Source organism: Trachypithecus francoisi, unplaced genomic scaffold (genome assembly GCF_009764315.1).
Source record: "Trachypithecus francoisi isolate TF-2019V2 unplaced genomic scaffold, Tfra_2.0 Lachesis_group12, whole genome shotgun sequence".
In the NCBI taxonomy this organism is placed as follows: domain Eukaryota; kingdom Metazoa; phylum Chordata; class Mammalia; order Primates; family Cercopithecidae; genus Trachypithecus; species Trachypithecus francoisi.
Genome location: NW_022681457.1, coordinates 71,119,772 through 71,125,517, shown reverse-complemented (window position 1 = coordinate 71,125,517; position 5,746 = coordinate 71,119,772).

The window sequence follows — 5,746 nt, the reverse complement described above, 5'->3', positions numbered from 1 at the left end:
CCACAGGTCAGGAATTACACAGATATTGTTTGCTCTGCAGACTTGAGCTGGCTCTAAAGGGTGCTGATTACACAGCCTTCTTCATCTCAGCCTACGTCCAGATGGATCACAGAATCCTCACCACAAGGGAGCTGGCCAGCCCAACCTGGAAGGTGGGGGCTTTCCTGTCATTGGTGCCTATGGGTTTGGGCTTGCATACTCAGTACAGGATGACACCTAACTGTAATGCCACCTGCTATGCCAACAGGACCATCCAGAAACTCAACCAAGGCACCACAGACTGCTGGGGAAAGGTTCTTGTTGTTTTAAATAAGATGTCCTGGCCGAGCACAATGGCTCACACCTGTAATCCCAGCACTTTGGGAGGCTGAGGAAAGCAGATCACCTGAGGTCAAGAGTTCAAGACCAGCCAAAATTAGCTGGGTTGGTGGCACATGCCTGTAGTCCCAGCTATTCAGGAGGCTGAGGCACGAGAATTGCTTGAACCTGGGTGGTGAAGGTTGCAGTGAGCCGAGATCGCACTACTGCACTCCAGCCTGGGTGATAGACCGAGACTCTGTCTTAATAAAAATAAATAAATAAATAACAAGTCCATCACCAGTAAGTCCCTGACCAAATGGGCTAGCGGACATGAGGAGGGATAGGGATGGGGAAAAATGGGGCAGATACCTCAGCCCAGATCCTCATCCCCAGCTGGGTTCCCTTCTCCTCCAAGGAGCGCTTTCCAGGAGTATAGAAAGAGGCATCTCAGTCAGGCAGCCAGGGTCCCTGGAGGCCAGACTTTTTCATCCCCTTTCATATGTGAAGAGGCTGAATAATCATCTTGTCCCCTTGTATTAGCCCATTCTCACATTGCTATAAAGAACTACCTGAGACATGGTAATTTATAAAGAAAAGAGAGAGCCAGGCATGGTGGCTCATGCCTATAATCTCAGCACTTTGGGAGGCTGAGGTGGGCAGATCATCTGAGGTCAGGAGTTCGAGACCAGCCTGGCCAACATGGTGAAACCCAGTCTCTACTAAAAACACAAAAATTAGGCCGGGCGCGGTGGCTCAAGCCTGTAATCCCAGCACTTTGGGAGGCCGAGACGGGCGGATCACAAGGTCAGGAGATTGAGACCATCCTGGCGAACACAGTGAAACCCCGTCTCTACTAAAAATACAAAAAACTAGCCGGGCGAGGTGGCGGGCGCCTGTAGTCCCAGCTACTTGGGAGGCTGAGGCAGGAGAATGGCGGGAACCCGGGAGGCGGAGCTTGCAGTGAGCTGAGATCCGGCCACTGCACTCCAGCCTGGGCGACAGAGCAAGACTCCGCCTCAAAAAAAAAAAAAAAAAAATTAGCCAGATGTGGTGACCTGTGCCTGCAATCCCAGCTACTCAGGAGGCTGAGGCAAGAGAATCACTTGAACCTGGGAGGCAGAGGTTGCAGTGAGCCAAGATCACACCACTGCACTCCAGCCTGGGCAAGACAGCGAGACCATATCAAAAAAAAAAAAAAAAGAAAGAAGAAAAGAAAAGAAAAAGTGACTCACGATTCCACAGGCTGTACAGGAAGCATGGCTGAGGAGGCCTCAGGAAACTTACAATCACGGCAAAAGATGAAGGGGAAGCAGGCATGTCTTACATGACTGGAGGAGGAAGAAGAAAGAGTGAAGGAGGAGATGTTAAACACTTTTAAACAACCAGATCTCATGATAACTCACTCACTATCAAGAGAATAGCAAGGGGGAAATCTGCCCCCATGATCTAAACCATATCACCTGCCTGTATTCTTTGTGTGTGTGTGTGTGTGTGTGTGTGTGTGTGTGTGGTGTGATGGGGTCTCACTCTGTCACCCGGGCTAAAGGAGCATGATCATAGCTCACTCACTGCAGCCTTAAATTTGAGGGATCCTCCTGGGCTCAAGCGATCCTCCTGCCTTAGCCTCCCAAGTAACTAGGACTGTGCCTAGCTAAAATACCAAACTCTTGACTTCAGCTCCTTTTGTCATCATTTGTCCATTTCTCCTACAATCTTAAATTTTTTTTGACTGGGGTTTCTATGTGGCTGAATTTGGTGAAGTTTTCACTAACCCAGAACGCACACACACACACACACACACACAGCCCCATTAAAGTTCTTTCCTTCAATGAAATTGGCAAAGGGGCATAAAGAAAACTGGAACCTAAGGACCCAGTGAGGAAGCAATGTTTCACTTTCCACTGGAAACTGGTCTTTTACAATAATCCCATCATACCTAAGAGGCTGGACCAGGTTGTTATTTTAGAGTTTTGAAAGTTGTCCTCCCTTTTTCTACCTGGCTACTGGCTTGGGACTTTAGGTGGGTGAGGCCTGCCTCCACAAGAAAAATCCACAGTGAAAATGGTGACAGTTGGAGGGTGCTGGAGTTAAGCTTAGCCTTCCTCAATTCAGAAGAGCTAAATGCACACAAGAGTGCAGCAGAAGTCAGGAATCTGCTGCCAGACGGGCCAGAGAGGGGTAGGGCCTTCCTGCTCTAGGGCCCTTCCCCAGAAGATGTTAGCTATGGATGAAGTCTGTACCTCCGCCCCAACCCCATTCTCCATTGCATTCTTGGAACCAGGAGCCCAGAAACTTGCCAGCTCAGATAATCAGGACCATGTTTGAGATGCATACATTTGGTCCTCTGGATCCTTCAAAAGTACACTGTATTTGTCACTCCCCGTAGACCCTTCAAGCAATAAGCTCTTCATGCTCTGTCCATTGGTTCTTTTTCTCCAGCAGTTCTGAGCAATACTTCAAAAAGGAAACATCAGATTCATTGTAAAGTTAAAAGGAACAGATTTTTTTCCCCACATACCATGAATTTATCATTGATTGGTTTAGTTAAAATATCTAATGCGTCCACAGGTAAATTTTAAAAGTTCCTTTTTGAGGCAGGGAGAGCATTTTTTTTTAATACTCTGGTTTCACTTTTTTGCATTTAAATACTTTCTCACATACTCAATATTTATAAAGGGTTAGAGTTCATTTTAACAAATCCCATTAAATAGGCAGGGCTTTTCAAGGTCTTGCCTATGAATTTCCTCATTTCAAGCACTGTTTAGTCCAGGTAAGCTGCAATAGAACCTGAGAACTTGGGACTGCCAGGCCAACTCTAGGTACCAGTTCCTGGCATTTCTTTGAATATTTGGGTGTTCACATTTGTTCTCTTTGGTCATACTTACTGCACTGGACCTCTTTTTTGTTGAAATGTGAACTCTACTGCTAGTCAGTTAAAGTTCATTATTCTTCAGAACTTTGATTTTAAAGATGAATATTACTTTAACCTGGCCATGAGATACTGCTTTTTCGTAGTTAACTCAAAAGAAAGCAGAACTCTGGGGATTAGTTCAATACAAACAATGTATTCTTCAGGATCTTTCTCTAAGTAGAGGAATTTTCTTGCCCCTTACACAGAAATATATGGTCTTTTTGGACTACCAGCTCATGGTTATTCTTAATGTGGTCCAGACCCCAGGGCCATCCCTAGGAAAAGGAAGCAAAGCACCTCCCCACAGTTGGCCTGTGCCAGACACAATGGACACACAGTGGAAACAAGGTCCCTGCCTGAAGACCTCAAGATTTATTGTGAGAGATGAATTGGTAATTAAATAGCTGATCATTTTAAAAGCCCTAATACAGTTGTGTTTCATGTACATAACTGTAAATGAATGTAAAAAGTGCTGTAAAATCACAGTGGGAGGGATTCATTCTTGCAGTGAGGAAGATGGATGAGGATTGAGGAAGACTTCATAGAGGCTGTGAGTTTTGAAATAGGGTTTGAAGGATGAGTAAGAGTTTACTAGGCAGAGATGCATGGAAAGAACATTCCAGGCAGCAGAGGCAGCTAAAATAAATAAATAAATAAATAAATAAATAAGTCACAGAGTAAGGAAAAGGATGGGAATGAGAAGTGGTTCAGTGTTACTACAGCATAGAGCAATATTGTCCAGCCCACAGTTCAGGACAACTTTGAATGAGGCCAACAAAAATTAGTAAACTTTCTTAAAATATGAGATATTTTTACAATTTTTCTTTTTTTTTTGCTTACTAGCTATCATTAGTGTTAGTGTATTTTATGTGTGGCCCAAGACAATTCTTCTTTCAGTGTGGCTCAGGGAAGCCAAAAGATTAGACACCCCTGGCATAGAGTATTTTGGGGTGACACGATGGGAGCTGGAGAAGTAGGTGGGGGCCAGAATTCAGAAGGCCTTGGTCACCAGCCTAAAGGCTTAGAGTTGCTCCTATTGGCCATGCACACAGCAAAGGTGTTCGAGTCCTTCTTTTGACTGTTAGATTGGATGGGCTCAATTTTTTGGCCCTCTGTCTCTAGAACAGAGCTGCTGCTTTTCTACTGGGCCCACTATTTCTTCCTGGTCCTCTGATTCCCTTGGCGCTACACAGATCTTGATATTTGCCTCAGGTATCAAGGCTCTGAAAATGATCAGGATTTAGAGCAGACTGCTCTTTTTCAGAAAGAGTTTTATATTCTCCCTCTGGTCTTATACACTACAGGCAAATGGCACCGGTGTTTTGGACTTGGGCCAGTTGGGCCTTTTCTCCCCTCAAGAGAGAAGGATTCGATATTCAGTATTTCTGAATTTCATGCTTAGTTCTTAAGACATTTCCCATTTGCCCTGAAAAATAAGTGCTGGCAGTAAGCCGTTTTTTTCTAAACGGGAAATGAGTTAAGCATTTGTGATCACCACTGAATGAGTGCCAGAGCTGGTTAGTGATCTTCTTGTTCAATCTGAGGTCACCTAACTAGATAAGAAAGAGCTGAAACTAAAAGTCTGGTCTCCTGACTCCCAATCCAGTACTCTTTCTGGTGTGCTCCAGCTTCTGGCTCTGCTCAGCCAATTATGGAACAGACAGAATGTACTTGGCTGCCCCAAACAGGGCTAAAGGGCAGTTCTGTTCCCAAAATGGAATTCTGTTGTGCTTAAGCCAGGCAGCATAATTGCGTGTCTTTTGGTAACTTCCTGTCTTCTTTTGTAAAATGGGAGTCACTGGGTCCTTAGGTTCCAGTTTTCTTTATGTCCCTTTGCCAATTTCATTGAAGGAAAGAACTTTAATGGGGTTGTGTGTGTGTGTGTGTGTGTGTGTGTGTGTGTGTGTTCTGGGTTAGTGAAAACTTCACCAAATTCAGCCACATAGAAACCCTAATCGAAAAAAATTTAAGATTGTAGGAGAAATGGACAAATGATGAAAAAAATTAATCCTTCAGCTGCTTCTAAGATCAAGGACTGGGGCGTGGTGGGCTGTTCTGCAGCTGTTTTGTGATGGATGAGGGATGATGGATCTATGTTCAAGTAGCGGAATCTTAAAGTCAGGAGTTGGAAGGAATCTTGGAGGTGGTCTGCGGTGACAGGAAGCCTCTTCCAATAGACTGAACATGGAAGACTTCCTAGAGCCGGAGGACAAGGGTTTCCTCTTAGCAATGAGCTTCCTGTTTTTGGAAATGCTCAAGCTGAAAATGGATGTTCAAGCAGAGGAGATTCCGCTTGGAAGGGGCGTTCTGCACTGAAGTGGTGGCCAGCGGGAAACGCCAGGTTTCCAGCTCCTGCACAAATCCTTTCTAATATCCATCTACTCAGGTGAGCTGGCAGGGCAGTAGCTGTGCAGTGTTCAGAGTCATTTTATGTCAATGATCTTCACCTCGGTTTACTAACAACAGTAACAACCGTTACCGTTTACTGCTTTCCTATTAAGCACCATGCACTGTGCATAACATGTTATCTTTATT